General features: G+C 33.1%; 1 pseudogene; it reads right to left on the reverse strand.

Annotated features, from left to right (window-relative positions):
- The window catches only part of LOC149562501 (disease resistance protein L6-like), an 87,910-nt pseudogene that overhangs the window by 37,314 nt on the left and 30,075 nt on the right, over nt 1-20,521 (reverse strand).

Here is a 20,521-nt window from a genome sequence, read left to right on the forward strand (position 1 = left end):
TTTTTGAAAATGTATTCTAACTTATTATTTTGTGGTGTTTGGATTTATGTGATGTAAATTCAATTTCAATATCATTCACGACAGGCACGTGAACTAGTGTATTGATTGTCACATCAAAATGCATGATTTTGACAACTGTTCATACATTCCATTAAAAATCTGATTGCACAATTGAGATATTAAAGCTTTTTTCATAGTTTACACTTTGTTTAGAGAAAGCCATTTTCTGGTGGGGGATTTCTTCTTCTTGTTTGTGTCGTGGAGTTGAGCAGATATTTCTTCGAAAACATATTTTATTTAATCTTCAATGTCATGGCATAAATTGCTCTGTGACTTTCTTTGGGCCTTTGGTTTTGATCATCATGGCTTTCATAGAGTGGCCTAGGATTTTTGGTGTCTCCCCCAAAGAGTCTAGAGGCCTTGGCCTTCTTTCCACATAGAAGCAAGGCCTCACACTTTGTGCCAAGTGGATTATATGTGCCATCACTGGTGATGAAGCTTGGAAAGTTTTGGTTTGACATTGCATTGCTTCTGGATCTCCTGTTAATAGGCCTGCATGGAAGGGGATTGGATTTCAAACCCTTTTCATCATGTAGGAAGTTGTGCACATTCAGGGTTCTTTTGTTATCACTTGAGCATATGAAATTCTTGGTAAGCTATCAAGCCTTGGTTTCGCTAGTTTGTGATGGGTTTCATGATAGGCTCTCCTTGAATCAAGAGAACTTTTGGTGGTCTCTATTGTTTTCCATCTAGGGTGTTCCTTTGGCTCAGACTCAAGGTGCTAGTGCTCTACATTTTTTCAAATGTGGCATCAAGATACCTAAGGACCTCTTTTCCAAGGTCTCTATAAATCTCAAATCTTGGAAAGACATGCAAATCCAATTTCGTCTTGCTCGTTCAAATCAATAGACTTTTGATATGTTGCTTTCCATAATTCTAGACCACTTAATTCATAAGGTGGGTATCCAGTCTATTCAACCTTGGTTGATAAACTAGAAGTGGTATCTCGCCACACCATTCACCAACTACAAACCAAGTATGGGGTATCAATGGCTTTCTCCCCACTTGTTGATGGTGGATACCCTCAACCAACGCTGGCATCTACAATTTTCGCTTTCTCAATGGAGAAAGTGTTTCGACACTATTTGGAGTGCCAATATTGAGCCTAAGATTGCCCATTTTGCTTTGTGCCTATTGTTTCAAGGTCTCCCCCTTGGGCCTCAATTCAAGCATATTGGGGTTCCAGATCCTCGGTGTCCATTCTATGGATAACTAGAGTCTTGTTTACATTTTTTTGGTTATGTAGACGTGCCCAAAATTATTGGCACTGGATTCATGATTTCTTTAAGCCTTTTCAGAAAAGGTTTTGTTAGGCGATTCCCCCAAGTTCCCTAGGCAGTTTAGCCAGCTCTAGCATACCTTCAAGATGGAGATTTTGTTTACTTTGTGGAGAGATAGGTATGTTGTTCTTTTCACTCACAATTTTCTTGACATAAATATTTCTATGTACACTAAAATGTGCATTTGTAACACTGTAATGATGCAGATTCAAGTCCAAGCCAATAAGGTGGCTCTGGATGTGGCGCACCTTCAGAAGCTACTAAATCATTGGGGTAATGCACCATATATGATTGCTAGAGTGCCTTCTGATACCTTAGTTGATTACACTCCTCCCAAGGGCCACAACTCTTATGCTTATCGCTCGCACACGCCACACTCGCAAGCTCCCTGCCACTATTCTCCTAGTGGTGGTGATGGTGGTTGGTGACGCCACTCAGCGTCTCAACCTTGTCGTGGCTCAGGTTGGTCCCCGGATCCGGTGGCTCCCCCTCCTGGTGCTCCTCTTACTACATCTGACAAATGGTTATTTTGTCTAAGTTGGTTATTTCACCCCCATGAGTAGATGATAAAGATAAAGACCAAGCCCTTGAAGATGTTGTTGTTGGTTGGATTGCTCCCAACCCGCCTGTTAATCCTAGGGATGACTGGGGTTTCCATGATTGCGATGATCCCCCCCCAGCTAGCACTGTTCTGGTAGCATGAGGGTTACTTAAAGTTATTTTTTGATGAATAGTTGTTAATTTCAGCTTCAGCCAAGTGAACTCTTGCGGGGTGATCTTCTATCCCCCAACCCTTTTTTGTAAATTGTAACTAGTATATTATTTATTAGTAGAAAAGGACTATTCATAAAAGAAAATACAAGTCCAAAATAATTAAATAAATTATGAATAAAAAACAATCTATACTATAAATAATTAATTTATAATCAAACGAAATATATATTATAACAAGGGGCGCATGCACCAAAGTTCGTGCCTTCATGTTTATACGGTTGACTGAAGTAGTATTGCATGAAGGGAAAATTAAATTAGTTACATTTTTTAGCAAAAACTTGTTGATGATATACTTTTCCAGCTACTTAAAGCAAAAAAAATGTCGATTACTTAAATCAAAGTACCTAAATACGTAGTAAGTCTAAGGGGTAGTATTAATGGTATAAAAAAAATTGAGCAAAATTGTAAAATGGTAGCTAGTAAAACAATGCAAACTTTAAAAAAATAACATTTTACAATTGTCAAAAATAAACATCAATGTAAATAAGAAATATGTATAAAATAAGAAATAAAAAATATTTAACTCTATATTTGAACTTGGTAAGATAGCTAGTAAAATATAGTGTAAACTTAAAGAAATAACATTTTACAAATTACAAAAATAAACATCAATGTAAAACTAATAATAAATATATTTAAAATAAGAAATATAAAACATTTAACTCTATAAATTCATATGACTTCTTCTTCATAAACTATCTTAAATAATAATTGTATTTAAAATAAGAAATATAAAAATATTTAACTCTATATTTGAATAGCATTATACAAATTACAAAAAATAAACATCAATGTGAAACTAATAATAAATATATTTAAAATAAGAAATATATAACATTTAACTCTATATTTGGACTTGGCAAGGAAAATAAATGGCGATAATTAATATTGATTAAACATTCATTTGTGAAGTGGAAGATAAAAATGATTTTTTTAAAAAAATTAATTCACTTGTCACAAATGTGGAAAAGATAAAGTTGTAATTAATGCATTCATTTATAGAGTTGTTAGAAAATATTTATATTTTTGTTAGAGAAAATTGAATTTTTTTTCATTACCTTTTTTATCATGGGTCAATACAATTTTCAAAAAATTATATTTTTCAATTTCAAGAAAAACATGCAAATTAATATAGCTTTTGCAAATATTAGTATATCTTCAAATTTTTAGATTTATGTAAGTAATATGGAATCTCATGATCCCATATGATTCCATTAGTTTAGGAAAGAACTAATTAAATCTATCTTAAAAATTATACTATATATTGATTTATTTTATCTAATTTTTAATATTTAAAATATCAATACTAATATTTCAACATATTTTTCATTTAAAAATACTCATATCCATGCTTTTATCACTTTACCAACATATTGCGAATCTAAAATCTCAATAAGTTTTACTTAGTTCAAAAGATTAACAAGGAAAAAGTGATAAAAAAAAAAGTGAGAGTGAAGACTGCTTTTTAAGCAAAACAATTTTTTTGTTTTTGAAAATGTATTCTAACTTATTATATTGTGGTGTTTGGATTTATGTGATGTAAATTCTCAATTTCAAGATCATTCACGACAAGCACGTGAACTTGTCTATTGATTGTCACATCAAAATGCATGATTTTGACAATTGTTTCGCACATTCCATTGAAAATGTGATTGCACAATCGAGATATTAAAGCTTTTTTTAGAGTTTACACTTTGTTTAGAGAAAGCCATATTTTGGTGGGGGATTTCTTCTTCTTGTTTGTGTTGTGGAGTTGAGCAGATATTTCTTCCAAAACATATTTTATTTAATCTTGAATGCCATGGCATAAATTAGCAAGAAGATTCTAGACAATAATTGTATTTAATTAATCATGGCATCGAGAAGGGTGACGTTTACCACAATTACACAAAATCACATGACTATTCTACATTCTTATACCACTTCTGTCTATGGGTATATCTGATAATTTTTATAAACCCTAATTTTTTAAATTTTTAATCTTGTTAATGTTGAATATGATGATAGATAGATAGATAAAATTTTAACGTCCACGAGGCTAAAAATAGCCTATGGGACAGCAAGACAACTCAAGCAAACTTTAGTAACAATGTTCGTTGCTTGTGTAGGATGATGATGAGTCCACCCAATTGCTCAATGTACTCTTCGTTGAATAAGTTATGCCAAGAACTGTCACATATAGTATCCGCAAATTTATCTCTACTACTCTTGTAGGCTTCACATTCTAAAATAAAGTGTTGTTTAGTTTCCACTTTCCCAGAATTGCAGAATCTGTAAATTCTTTCTTCTCAAGCCTCCTTTGGCCTCTTCCAACATCCGGTCTCACAATGAAGTTGGTGAGAGTTGGTTCTCAGCTGAGCAATAAGAATTTTAGCCCTCCAAGAAATGTTGGCTCCTATGTATGTTTTTTGGAGTTGATCACAAGCGGAGTTGAACTCATTTATATAATATAATTTCTTCCTTCCGATCTCACTTCTCCAATTTCTCTTGTAGAATTTCTCCATGACAAAGATCTTTATTTCTTTATTATTTGTGGGGCACATATTGAATTGAATATTCCATTTACTCATCAATTTGATGTTTTGTTGCATCCATGTCCTTTTTCGCTGACATAGTGTGTCACTAAAGACCACTTTAGGCCATCTATCCTCTTCCATTTTTTTGATTCTTTTTAGATAACTTAGAAGGCGAACCATAGCAAGTGCCTCAATAGGAGCAGCCCCCATTTCACTTAGCATGATATCATATGGAACAGTGCTTTTGATTTTAAACTTGCTTGTGATCAAGCACTTTTGGATTCCTTCGATTTGTTTCCATTGTGCTATAGTAGTGTTGCTGGCCCATAATTCACACCCGTAAAGAACAACTGGCAGCACAAGAAGACTGAACAAGGTTTGAATAGTTTTCCAATCCCACAACTCTGCTTCACGGCACCTATTCTGAAGAGCATAAATAGCCTTCCACCCACCTAATATCCTTTTATACCTGCAGCTAGACCAGCGTAGTTTTTTGTTGAAATCGATTCCAAAGTATTTATACTCCGCAACTTCTTCAAGAACACTTCCATTGTAATAAAATTCATGTTGGTGTTGTTTTTTATTATTAGAGAAAATCATAACCTTAGTCTTGCTGATATTGACCTGCATCCCCACCATTCCGCAAAAGCGCTCAAGAGAAGATAGATTATCTTGCAAACCATAGGCATATTTTGCAATTAAAATGAGATCGTCCGCATATAGGAGCAGCTTTATAACAAATTCACCTAGCTAAATGCCCTCACCCTTTTTCATATTTAACCACTCTTTCATTTTGTCAATATATAAACCAAACAAAGTAGGAGATAAAGGGCAGCCCTATTTGACCCCGATATCACTCCTAAAACATTCTGAAATGCCATCTGAAGTTCTGATTTTAACTTTCACCTCTTCGTACATCCTATGAATAGTAGCTCTGAGATGCATAGGAATCCCCAATTCTTCCATCCTAAACCAAAGCTTGTCTCTCGGGACGGTGTCAAAAGCCTTTTTAAAGTCGACAAAGCAACAAAATACCTCTTCCTTTTTCTCCCATTCTTTTTCAATAATGTGTCTCAAAGTGACATAGTGATCCACTGTCGAGTGCTTTGGCCTAAAACCAGCTTGCCCTTTAGCACGTTTATGGTTTTCTTCTGCCCATTTGCTGATCCTAGTTTCTATCATGCTGCCAAAAAGTTTAGCAAAGAGGGGATTGATCATTATAGTCCTGTAGTTGGAGGGATTGTTAACATCACCACTCTTAAAAAGTGGTATTGCAAGGCTGATTGTCCAATCTTTCGGAAACCCTTCTTGGCAAATTTTGTTGAAAATTTTAGTGATGTGCGGTGCAAGAGTTTTCATACCCCACTTCAAATATTCTGCTTGGAGCGCAACAAGGTCTTTTGCTTTACCTCCACCTAACTTCTTAATCCCTGCCTCTATCTCTTGCATAGTGAAAAGATTTGTATCATCATTGACCAAAGGTGATTGTCCCACTCCACCCTCTTGTTCATAAAGTTTCTTAGCATATTCAAACCATTGGGTGGCAATAATATTATTATTTTTAGTTTGTTTTCTCCTTGGTTGGAGTTCTTTCCAAAAATGTTTGGGGTTATTTTTTCTCAAGAAAATTAACTCCTCTCCTTGTGAACATAAAATCAGTTTTTTTCTTCTTTAGGATCTGTTTGTAGGCCTCAATGTCAAGGTTAGTTTTATTTGACTCCCTTAGGTTTCTTCTAGCCCTCTTGCATTCCTTATCAAACCAAGCATTGGCTGAAAAACAATTAGTTTCAGATTTTCTATTTTTTGCTCTCTTGCATTTTGAAAGAGCCCCATGAATCAAATTTGATAAATCATAATTGTTAACACCATGTTTATACATAGGGTGTCCCATACAAAGTTCCTTAAGAGTAGTTCTCAAAGTGTTACTATTTTCTGAAGTTAACAAAATTCTGCCCTGAGAAGGGGGGTATTGAGGGCCTTGGGTTTTTGCTCCAATCCGCCTATCCTTTGCCCAATACAAATTTACGCACAGCAGTCTATGATCTGATTTGAGATCCCAAATGTGTTCTCCAATTGCAACTTCTTCAACATTTTCATACAAATTCTACGAACAAATTACATAATCTACTACACTTGCTCTGTTGTATGTGTTGCAAGTGAAAGTGCCTGACTTAGCCCATCTAGCCAAACCATTACAAATTATGAGATCAAATGTGCCACATAGAGTGATCAATTCTTCCCCAAAATTATTGCAGCCTTTAGCATCTTCGGATATTCTTTCCCATTGATGATGTCTTTCTTCTGTGAGCCAAATAGGGTTATCATTTACTTTGGAGTTGAAAATACTTGCTTGCCAATTTGCTGTCCTAGCATTGAAATCTCCAACAAGAAGAACATCCCCATGCTGCGAAAAAATAGCAACATCTTTCTTTAACGCAGCATAGGGGTCATTGTGATCTAAGCCACACTTTTTATAAGTTTTAGATACTTGTGGAGCAAAGTAACAGGCTGCAATCCTGATAAGAGTGTTATTTTCCACAATTTTGAGCTATATGAATTGTTTATTAGAATCAGTCTTTTCCAACTGAATGGCACGACCTTCCCTTTCTTTTACTAAAACCATTATACCTCCATAACCTTTACCATTTCCCACTACCTCATTCCACACTGCCATCTTCCAGTAGCCTTCAAACAATGAGGTCTTACATCCCTCATGCTCATGTGTCTCTATGAGACAAATAATGTCTTTGCCTTCCGCAATAGGTCCTAACCCAGGCCCACGTCTCCATGGATAACTTCTGCAATTCCAACAAACTAAACTTAAGGATGCCTGGGTTAAGTTTGATTGCTATTTGTTTTGATGTGAAAGACTTGAAGTTAAGTTATTATCGCTAAGCGTGATTGCTGATCTTGTTGTATCGCTGCATGCTAATGTGTTTGTTGTCACACCTTTGTTGCCTTCTTGCTGCCCTTCATTGGAGCGGTAGCCAAAATGAGCAATAATTGCTTTTCCCTTGAACATCCAAGCTCTTTTGCTTTCATTTCTAGCTGTTCTGATTTTTTCCATTTCCATTCTTCTTTCTACTTGTTGTCTCATGGTTAAATCCTCCTCTATAACAAAGCGAGAACCCCTCAAGAGCTGTTTTTTGTTAAGTAAATTTTGTTTGTCTCAAATGCTGGGCATGACTACCCTGATTGACCTATTTCTCTCAACTTGTGATTTGCCAACCCTCCAAGCTTGAAAGATTGCACAAAAAGAAATCGGAATTACTAAAGTTGGGTTGGAGATCCTCTTCAAGTTGAATCTACGAATCACTAAGTACTCTGCAGAAGTATACTAAGAATTGAGAGATATGTGCGGTTGGTATTGCGCTTTTTCTTCCATATTTCTCTGTTTTATTTCATGGATGGGTGGAAATGACAACCGGGTACTGTTGATTTTATACACACAGGTTACTACAATTTTTGGGGATGTGGGCAATTCTATCAAGTCCTCAATTTTGTAGTCAACTTGCTAAGTCTTATGTTTATTGATATATGGTCATTAATTTTGTGCGTCTGGCTGAATTATGATGACCAAAATTATGTCAGGCGCTCATACTTTTCTAGAAATAAGGAAATATTACTGTTATTAAAACAATTTTCAAATTTTACAACTTCAATAATTTGTATTCTCAAAATCTAGACAAAAGCAAATGTAAACATGAAACAGCGACTAATAATACACCAAAAACCTCCAATTAAAGACGTAGGATTAAAGATGGAGAGATAAGGATGGGAGTATTCTGGCACTTACTCATTCTCCTTAACACTGTAGCCTTCACGATATGTAACTTGTTGTAGCGCATTTTTCCAATCCTGCAGCTTCTCTGAAGAGTACCTTCCTTTTGCTTCGTGCTTGACGAATGCATCTGTGTAGATTCCTTTATCCCAATTAGGTATGAACGATATCAACATTGTAGAAGATTGGAATTATTGTGTTGCCAGTTTTCAGCATGTAGGACAATTTGGCTAAACACCAGGCAGACTCTGCGTAATTGGGGGAAAGTATGGCAATGTGAAGGAAAGAAGTGGCCATGGCATCTTGTATCTCAGAGGGTATCGAATCGCCCAGGTCAAGCTCTGGTTGATCGAGGAATACTTGGAAGCCCATGGGTTTCAGGGTTTGGTAGATGGAGGCAGCCAGAGTGTGCTTAGAGTCTCATGAATTGTACAGCCAATATTTGGTTCAGCCAATATTTGATGGGAATTCACGGACCCAAAAATTTATGTTTTTTAAAATTAAAAAAAATGGAATAGGAATACGTATTCCAATACCACCTATTTGGATAAAATTGCAAAATCCCATTTTTGGGCCAAAATTGGAATACGTATTCCTATCTTACCTCATATTCCAATCCCATTTTGGTGCATCCAAAAAAGGAATTCAAAATTTTTGGAATACATATTCCTATTCCACTCACCAAACGAGCCCTTTGAAGTTCTCTTGTACCCAAGCTCAATATAAAATTGAATTAAAACAAAAATATGGATCGCCCAAACTTATTGCAAATTAATGGAAATTTCCAGAAATAACATATATAAATCTACACATTTTCAAAAAAAAAAAGGTTGCATGGTGCCTACTTCCTTTTCTTGCTTGGGTTTGAACTAGACGATGCAAATGAAGATTGTGACACAATTTTTGCGAAGGTGTTGCTACCCTTATTCGCCATTGCCAAGCAAATAAAACAAAGGAAGAAATGAAGTTAAGGAGACATCTGAAACTGATTGTAAAGAGCAGAAGAAAGTAGCGAGCACATAATGCGGAGCATTTTCCATACGCAAGTCAATGAGAATGAGAGGGAAGCAACATGGGTGCAATATGGGCCCGCTCATTCTAACTTTTTTCTACATGGTTTTTGGAATATTAGAGGAAAGTGGTAGAAATGACGTGGATGAAATGATAACCCTCGGTACCTACTTCAAAGCACTTTAGAAGATGCTTACTGACAACTTTTTTTTTAATGGAGGCATCACGATGAAATGGAATATTAGAGGAAAAATGATAGAAATGACATGAACAAGGGGTGCAATCGCTAAAGTTCCTGCCTTAATGATTTTATGGTTGATTGAAGTAGGTTTTGGTTAAAATATAATGTATTTAATTTAATAAAATAACAAATAAATAGTAATCACAAATAGAATATTATAGTGGTAAGCTAAATTAAATTACAGAATATAGTCAGTATATTATTAAATTATATAACTGCAATGATATATATTAATTAAAATAGTAAAAGAATACATAAATAAATATTATAGTATCATGGTAAATTAAAATTAGATGACATCGTAAAGAACATTTATGATACCAAAGATATTTATGAACTAATTATATATAAGATATAGATAAAATTATATAATTTTTTTTTAAAAAAGAGTTAAATTGATTAATTTTAGTGATGAAATTGTTTGATATATCTTGTTTAAGCGATAAATTCATCTAATTGAAGAAGGTGGACAATATTCTTAAGCTTAAATCTAATGCATAAAAATAAATAAACATAAATTAATTTAACAATAACATTTATGCTTTAAAAAAACCAAACACACTTATCATAAATAAAGTTGATAATATACAAAGCTAAACAATTTGAACTTTATTAAAATTGATACAAATTAGTATTATGTATTTTAAAGTATAAATTAAAAATATCAATATAATAAAAATTATATATATAAATAAAAAATAAACAATAAATCTATTAAAAGCATTGGTTTAGATATGTCAAAATAAAAGAAACTAAATTCTAATTTAAACTTATATATAAATTAAAATTAAAATAAATATGAAATTAAGCGATATAAAAAAAAAAAATTAGAAATTGACAATTTAAAAGAGTTAAAATGTCTATATTTGATTAAAATACCTATACTTGATTAAAATGCCTATATTTAATAGCATTTTACAAATTACAAAAATAAACATCAATTAAAAGTGATTGTCTTTTTAAAAAAAAGTTTGTCCACTAGTCACAAATGTGGAAAAGATAAAATTGAAATTAATGCATTCATGAGGTGTTAGGAAAATGATTATTTTTTAATAAAATTTATCCACTTGTCACAAGAAAAGAAAAGATAAAGTTGCAATTAATTCTTGCATTAATAGAGCTGTTGGAAAAAATAGTTGTATTTTTGTTGAAGAAAATTAAATTTTTTCATTGCCTTTTTCATCATGAGCCAATAAGGTTTTCAAAAAATTGTATTTTTCAATTCCAAAAAATCATGCAAATTACAAAACCTTTTTCAAGCATTACTATATGAATGAAATCTAAAATCTGATTGGTGCAGCTATTAATACAATGGACTAAGCCAAAGCATAAGTTACCTGCCGTAGGCAGGAACTAATAAAGTTATAACTCTAATTACATTAGCACTTGCACCAAACAATGCAAGCTCCTAACTGATATTATTAGTCCCTGGCAGAGAACCAATGTTCCCGTTAGACCTCAAGTTTCATCCCTATTAATTTTTTTTGATAGAAGACGATTTTCAAGCTAAGGTTTTTAGTACAATATTTTTAGATTGATTTATCACATTCAAATTTCTAAATTTTTATAGGCCCTCGACCAATTTCCTCTCCAAAATTTGAACTTTTTAAAACAAGAAAAGGAAAAAGGAAGACCATAACAACATAATAAATGTGTGGCCGTCAATGTGTCTACTCCAGAATAAACATTTATCCCAAGATGTCTTACGGTCGGATAAGAAAAACGTTGTAACAACAAAAATATTTAAAACATGAGTTTCATCTGTCCAAACACTGAATTTATGGATTCTTATTTTCCGAAAGTCTTTTGTTAACCACATGAATGAAGAATCATTCTTATTTAAAATCTTATTATTATATTTTATTTCTAATCATGTGAGATGTTTCATCAATATTAACTGTGAAACTATACTTCAAATTTATGCTTTTTAAAATTCGTTTGAAAAATTTAAATTTAAATTATAATATTTTATGAATAATATAATAGATAGATATTAAAATTTTCATAATTAGAGGTGGGTACTCTTTAAGTGAAAAATATTTTTATAAATTATTTAATATATTTATATAATTTATACAATTTACTTATATAACAATTTATTATATCTTCTAATTATATATAATTTATAATTTTAATTTAGTAGTTTAACTAAAATATACATTCAATAAAAAATTAATAATTTTTACTTTAAATTTATATCTAATAGTTTATGTTGAAAATTAAAAATAATAATAATAATAAACTATAACTCAAATAATATTCTTGTAATCAAATTGAATTTTATAAAATGATAACTTTTCAAAAATAAATTAAGTGTTTCCCCTTGTATGGTAAATGGTTTATGTGCCTATGTAGCCATTGCCCATAAGAGATAGGGTGTGATGTGAAAGAAGCACAAATGAAATATATGTATCCATGGAAATTGACTACAAACTAAGAATAAAATTTTCACTTCTCCCAAGTCACACACACAAATCTTTGGGCACTTTCTATTAGTTTGCACAAATAGTGGAAATGAATTGGAGGTTGCAAAATCAAAGAGTCGTTTATTTCATTTGTTTTATTTATTTTTAAGTATACATTTAGGACTATGAAAACAATTGGATTAACGAGTTGTTCCTACTTAGTGAAGGAACATATGTTTTAGATGGAGTTATGTAAAATAAAACACTAATTAATAATTTATAAAAAATCATGTTCCATATAATTATACACTTGTCTACTACTTTAGTTTAATTAATTTTACAAATGCTTCTTTAGTAAAGTTATTTTAAATTATTTTCAAAATCTTACACTTACCTTAATTTTTTAAAATAATAATCTACTTTCTAAGGCAGGGACTCTAGCTCAACAAGAGCTCTTGTTTATAGATTCATTTTTGAACTTTGTTAACAGAGCTAAACTTTTTCAGTATATAATTATTGTTTTGTTGCTATTTATAGATTTTATGTTTAAGCAACCAAAAGTACATGTATACAAGATATGTGCGTAAAGAGACTTTTATCTTAACACACATACATTAAGGGTCCGTTTGGTTCATGGAATTTGAAAAACTCAGATTTCTACAAACCTTGGTTTAGCCAAATCAAGGTTTTGTATATCTTCATTCCGATTTTTGGGATTTTATTGAAATTGTTTGTTTCACTCAGAAGATATGTGTGAAGACACATTTTTATGTGTAAGCTTGGAGTTGAAGGAAAATTTCAAAAAGTAGTCCAATCTATTGTTTTTACACTCCTTAAAAAACAAAATCAGGTTTTGATTTTCAATTCCTACTTTTAGTAGGAAGTTAGAAAACTTGGTTTTGAGGAAAAATTGGAAGTCCCATATGCTAATTCCATTTTACAAATTTTCAAACAAATGCATAAATTTTCAAATCTAGGTTTTGAAAAAGCCAATTCCTGTCATCTTCCAGGAACCAAACAAACCATAAGAGAGAGTATTTTCTGCCTACCACCTTGAGCGTTAGAATTAGAATAGAAAGGTCAAATTCCAACAAAAAATGAGTAGGGAACAAGGTTATATATGATATAATTTTTCAATAATCTACTATATCTATTTGAACAAAAAAAAATTAAGATATCCATGATAGATAAATGGATGTGATCTCAAATGTTTAAAAAATATATGCTAAAGGTTAATAATATTCAACTTTCTGAATTCAAAATAGATAACAAAAAGAGAAACACAAGTCTAATGGATCAATTGCATATACAAAAACAATATTGAATTAGATTTATAGACATAATATCACATTAAAGTATTTAGCTTGTGATAAAAGTAGTTTATAAGCTTGGCCAAAAATGCACTTGATGAATTTTTATCAGACCAATGTATTCAAAATGCATTGGTTCTATGATATATTAACCTTTTCAATAAGTGGTAGAGGTTTCATATAGTTGCTTTGATGCTACACAGTCCTGACATCCAAATAATTAGTATCTAGTAGACCCATTTCAGAGGTTTTATTGGAAAATAGAACTAATATTAAATAGAAGTAACATCTTAATATTTTTTCTCCATTATGATCATGTAACATTATAGCAAAGTGACAGAGCAGTTATATATAATTGGAAGATCTCCTCCATAGCTAAAATTTTCTTTATATGTGAAAATTTATGTATTTCTAAAACATGGCATAATATCAATTGCAACTTAGTGATCTATTGAAGTGATGGAGGTTTTGCAGTTTGTTCTAGGTGATTGCAGATGATAAAAAATATGTTTCAAGGTGTGCTTTTGACCTGAAATCTCACATATTTTAATTTGTTTGCAATCATAGGCTTGAGGTATATAGTTCTATATTGTACCCTAAACCAGAAGATGAGCAAGTTCCATATTTGACGCAGGGAGATTTGAGATATCCAAGGCCAAAGACGCTCCTAGCTATTCAAACACCTGTGAGAGTAAACACAGTGGAAAACAAACACCAAAATGATATCAACTCAGGAGATAGAGGAAAAAAAATTCTTTCATATATTCATCAAAGGACCAATTACATACCCAACTATAAGGCCTTCTAGGTTACCACCATATATCAATTCAATTACAGTCTACAATGATCAAGCTTCGCATTTCTTTTTACTCATCTTCTTCAAATGCCCTAATAATGCTTCCCTAGACTCCAACCAAGACCTTTTAACTACATGCATGGCCACAAGTCGACCTGATACAATTATATAAAAAATAAACTATCAAAATTAAATGTTGGAATAAGCGACAAGTTGGCTCACAGTAGATGACAATCACAAAATTAAATGCAAGGGTCGGCCACAATAGGAAACCACACGTAGACAACTTGACAAATGAAGACTCCCTGAAATATTGGCACTTGACATCCATATGAACTCGGCAACCAAAAAAACTCAATAATCACAGAGCTCGGAAACCAATGAACTAGGCATCTAAACAAAGCTTAGTAACCAAAGGAACTCAACATCCACAAAACACTCGACAACCACAAGAACTCAACAGCAAAAGAATGAAGAGAACTCAATAACAACTTAAGAACTCGACAATGCAAGGCATTGCAACTTGACATTAACTAAACTTGATAAACATGCAGGATAGTCATGTAACCCAAGATGCTCCTGCATTAGATAATTGGGGTTGGAGAAAATGTTTCTCCTGAATCATTGAGACATCAGAATCTGAGCTAAATCCAACTCAAATTGAGAAATCCATGTAGCATCTTCCATAGGTTTGTTTTTCCATTTCACCAAATACTCATAATAATCCTTTCCCCTTGTGCTCTTACCAACTCTTTGATCTAACACCTGTTTAACTCCTTCAATCCACTTCTTAGGTTAATCATATGATATAGCAACTTCATCATCTGACTCATAACACTTGTATAAATCAGCAAGATTGAATATAAGAGATATATCCATGTCATCAGGTAACTCAACTTTATAAGCATTACCACTGTCAAACTTCTTCAGGATCTTGCAAGGTCCAAACTTGTTCATCTTCAACTTACTATATGTCCCAATAGGAAACCTTTCCTTCTTCAAATGATCCATCAACTCATTACCAACTTCAAAAAATATGTCTTCTAGACTTATCAACATTCTCCTTGAACTTCTGATTATTTTGTTGTAGCTTCAACTTCACTTCCTTATGGAAAGACTCCATAAAATCAAAAAACTCTTCTCCTACTCCACTTCTCTTCTCTTCTCTTCATGAGCAATATATCTTAAATATGATACTCCTCTAGGCTGTATTCTAGTAACAATCTCAAAAGGTGTTTTTCATGTACTCCTACTCATAGAATTATTATATGCAAACTCATCTTGTGCCAATACTATCTCCCAATTATGTGGTTTGTCTCCAACTAAACATCTCAACAAATTACCCAAGCTTCTATTGACAACCTCTATCTGTCCATTTGTCTATGGATGGAAAGTAGAGCTATACTTCAACTCAATACCCATCTTCTTCTATAAAGTCTTCCAAAAATAACTAACAAACTTATTGTCTCTATCAGAAATAATACTTCTTGGTAACCCATGCAATCTAAAAATCTCCTTAAAGAAAAGTTCAGTAACATGCTCAACATCTGATGTCTTCTTAAAAGGTATAAAATGAGTTATTTTAGAAAATCTATCCACCACAACAAATATGGAATCATACCCCTTTATTGTCTTAGGTAATCCAAGAACAAAATCCATACTAATGTCACTGCAAGGTTTCTCAAGAGCAATAATAGGTGTATACAAACCAGTATTTTTGACTTATTCCTTTTGCAACTTGACAAACTCCACAGCTCTTTACAAATTTTTGAACATCCTTATACATTTGTGGCTAATAATACTTCTCCTTCAGCAAACTCAAGGTCTTCTTGAATTACAACATTTATATTACTTTGTCCACTTTTAGAGGCTCTACATTCAAAAGATCCATGTCCCTCTTTAGCACATCTTAAACAATTACCATGAAAACCACCTCTAGAATAAGAATTACCTCTTCCTCAATAAGAATTAGTGCCTTCTCAATAAGAATTACCCCCTTTCAATTCAATCTTGTTCTTGTCACCACTTTTCTATTCATATTTTCCCTTATCTTCCACAAAATCATCAAATCTATCACCTTCTCCATAAGATCTACCTCTGCCTTTTTGGAATCTACCACCTCTACCTCTCTATCTTTGTTCATGCTTCTTTATCAAGATCTCTTCAGCTTTTATGGCATATTGGTATGCTTCTTCCACACTTTCCAATTTCACAAAACTTATCTCATCTTGAATTCTAGATCTCAATCCATTTAGGTACCTTGCAATCTTCTCTACCTCATCATCCACATGTCTAAATCTGATGTCCAACCTATATAATTCCTCAGTATAATCCTTCACACTCATGTCTCTTTGTCTCAAATTTTGCATCTTTCTCAACAAGTTAACATGCTAATCAGCAGGAAGGAATTTATTCTTCACCTTATTTATCATCTTTACCCAAGTTCTAATCTTCTCCTTTCCTCTCCTTCATCTATCAATTTGCAAATTCTCCCACCACAATGAGGCATAACCTTTCAACCTAGTAACTACAATTTTCACCTTCTTATTATCAAGGGTGTTTTCATACTCATATAACTTTTTCGCATTAGCGATCGAATCCAACATAGTATTGGTGTCCAATTTTCCATCATAAGGAACAACTTATATAGCAGGCTTTGAATGTGCCCTAGTCAATACTCTCAACAATCTTGCTTCATCTTGATCTTCCTCATATTCTGGATTAGGGTTTGGTGCAACTGCTTTATCATCACTCACATTATCAAGATGCACTCCTCTCTTCTAGGCTATCTCAACAACATCTAATCTAGCTTTAATTTGTCTTAATGTATCCAATATTGCATTATCAACATTTCCTCTACCTTGAACCATCTTTATAATCAAGTTCCTACAAGATCATAACCCTCTACAAGTTATAGGTCAAATCCTCAGATCTGTTGCCCTACAACCAAATTCAATTTAGGGTTCTACACGATCAAATATTTACAAGGAAAAACCTTAGGCTCTTATACCATTGACATAGGGAGATTTGAGATAACTAGGGTCAAAGGCACTCCCAACTATTCAAACACCTACAAGAGTAAACAAAATAGAAATAAACACCAAAATGACAACAACTTGTGAGATAGAGGAAAAAAATGTCTTTCATATATTCACCAAAGGACCAATTACATGCCCAAGTGTAAAGCCTTCTGGGTTACAGCAATATATCAATTCAATTACAATCTACAATGATCAAGCTTCACATTTATTTTTGCTCATCTTCCTCAAATACCCTAATAATGCTTCCCTAGACTCTAACCAAGACCTCTTAAATACATGCATGACTACAAGTTGGCCCGATGCAATTATAACAAAATAAACTATCAAAATGAAAATTTGGAATAAGCCACAAGTCATCTCACAACATTTAACAATCATAAAATTAAATGCACGACCACAATAGGAAACTACACACAGACAACTCAGCAAATGAAGACTCCATGAAATAGGGCACTTGACATCCATACGAACTCAACAACCAAACCAACTCGGCAACCACAGAGCTTAGCAACCAAAGAACTCAACATTTGAACAAAGTTTGGTAACCATAGGGACTCAACATCCACATAACACTTGATAATCATAGGAACTTGACAACAACAGAGAACTCGACTAATGAAGAGAACTTAGTAACAACTTAAGAATTTGGAAATGCAAGCCATTGTAACTTAGCATAAACTAAACTCGATAAACATGCAAGATAGTCATGTAACCCAGGATGCTCCTGTATCAATATTAGTCGTCAAATTCCTAAATATTATGTAGTCCTTAGGAGGAGGATGTGAGTTTTAAGGCAGATCAGAGCACTACCATTTGTTTAAACTAAATACTAATTATTATTATCTAGACGGACGAGATATCTTTGCACGGTGGCAATTTTTTTGAATAAGAGAGGATTAGATAAGGTTCATGAAAACTTCCAGGGGAAATATTTTTAGTATGCCTTGGTAGATGACATTTATGACAGATGATTTCCCCCATGAACTAAACTTAGAGATTAAGCTAACCAGATTAGGAATGCTAGCATTTATGCTAAGCATAACACACGCTATTACTGGGAGTGAATGATTTTCATAGGAATCAAGATGAGACAACAATATTTTATAGTAAAATCATATAACAACCTTGGAAAGTAGATTCGATTTACAATTGAGTACATATGTTTGCCTTTGTGTTTGGTGCAGGGCCACCCATGAGGATAAAGAACACAAGGTCATTATTAGGAACTAAGGATATGACCTATGAATTCAAAAAAGGAATGAAGACCTAATGAGGACCTATGAAGTCATTTTATAATGTACCATAGCCTTTGAGCCATTGGGATGTAATAGAAATGTTAAAATCTTAAAAATATAATAGATTGCCAAGATTGGCAACTAGGCCAAAATGGCTAAGGTGTAAGGTTTATGGGATAGGGGTCGTTTGAAGTTGATGTAATTTTTAAGGTCATTATGATCCCATAATAAAGAAACATGGGTCAGTCAATGGATAAAATGCAAAGAATGCATTAAAAATGCAAAAATATAAAACCTGACAAAATATTGTCAATATAGCCACAAATGGCTAAAGGATGGGATTAAGGAGGGTTAGTTGGGAGTTAGTAGAAGTAAGAAGCTATGAAAGGTTTTCTTTAAACCTTTTTAGAGTCTTTATATTAGTTTAGAAAGGTTGAGTTGTCAATTTGACAACTTTGTTGTCAACTTGACAACATTTTTCATATGTTTTGTTAGTGAATAGTCAGTTATGACTGTTGTAGGTAGTTAGAAGTAGTTATTCTCAGTTATTTTTGGAGTTTTATGTATATTTTTGATGGAATCCGTGGGGTTTTGAGGGAAGGGAATGTGATTCATAATGTATGAGACTAAAAACAAAGTTTATGAGCAATAAAACTTAATTCTTTGCAATTTTGGAGGTCTCTGCCAAGGTACAGTCAGCATTAATAGACTCCAAATGTACTTGGCAATGTGTTATTGAGTAGATCCCAATGTGAACATTATTATTTTGGTTTTCTCTACAAGTTATTGTAATTCTTTGAGTTTTAGTTAGTGACAAGCCAAAGGAATTCACTGTTAAACGTGACTATAGTGTGACTGTAGATAGTCATTAGTGCAAGCTTTTTCATAAAATTGCTTTGACTCACCCACCAATGTGTCTTTTTTGATTGGTGTGGTGAGTCAAATTTAAAATAAATCCTTTTGATAAATTGAAAATGTCCAAGGATTGAAGAATAATGTTTGAAGCACCAAAAATGGTGGGAAATTGCTGATTTTTGGAAACCAGTCCCACACCAGTCATTACTGGGAATGATCTAATGATTGGAGAAGGTATATGATGGTTGGAAACATCCATATGGATGTATTAGAAGGTGTTAGAACCTTTTTTGTGAGGTTTGTTGCAGGGAAGGGTATTTTCTATGAAACCCTTGTTTTCTAACCCCAAAGTGAGGGTTTGGTAGATAAACAAGTAGATCTGTTGGTAAGACCAAATAAAGTTGATAATTGTTGGTATTTTAACCTTTATAAATACTATTTTTGGTCATAGGACCTTGGAGACAAGTAGAGTTAGGAGTTCTTTTTGTTGAGCAAGCCTAATTAGGCTTAGGAAAGGGAGCAATCAGTATTAAAAGTCTTCACTAGTCAAGGAATGAGGTCTTGAGGTTGAGATGGGTTTTACAAATCCCAAAAGGGTATTTGGAAAGTTAATTACTTCACCAGGTTGTTTGGGAACATTTTATGGAATTTGCAGATTTCAGTATTAACAAGGCTACTAGCTAGGCCTAGGAGGGCTAAAGTGGGAAATGGTGAAAGATGAGTTGTTGGGAGTTGGTGGAGAGTTGGATCATGGTAGATAGGCCATGATAAGATGATCCAAGGTGCTAGGGTCAGTGAGAGAAGTCTAATTTGGATTTTGGTATGGTGGAGGTGCTAGGTACACTAGGTGACCTAGGAGGAAATTGATGCAATAAGAGATTGTGGCAATGAAGTAGGAAGTGAATTCATAAGAATGGTGTGTGGAAGTAACTTACAAAGTTAGAGTGCTTCATTTGATCCTTGAGTGAGGTTAACTCCTTGAGTGGATTCCAAGTTTCTTGTTGAATCTTCAAGTTGAATTAGTCTTCTTAGGGTGATAGTGGAGGGCTCTGCATCAGTATTACCCTGTGATTGGAGAAATAATGAAAAAAATGTAGTCTATAATTAGTGAATAATGCTTTCTATTTAACCAATAGAGTCAAATAAAGTGGATTCAAATAGAATAGTAGACATAACTAAAATTTTATAGAATATATCCTTCCATTCTTAGCCCTTA

This window comes from Cupressus sempervirens, chromosome 4, assembly GCF_028749045.1.
Source record: "Cupressus sempervirens isolate cs-2001-9-10 chromosome 4, ASM2874904v1, whole genome shotgun sequence".
Classification (NCBI taxonomy): Eukaryota; Viridiplantae; Streptophyta; class Pinopsida; order Cupressales; family Cupressaceae; genus Cupressus; species Cupressus sempervirens.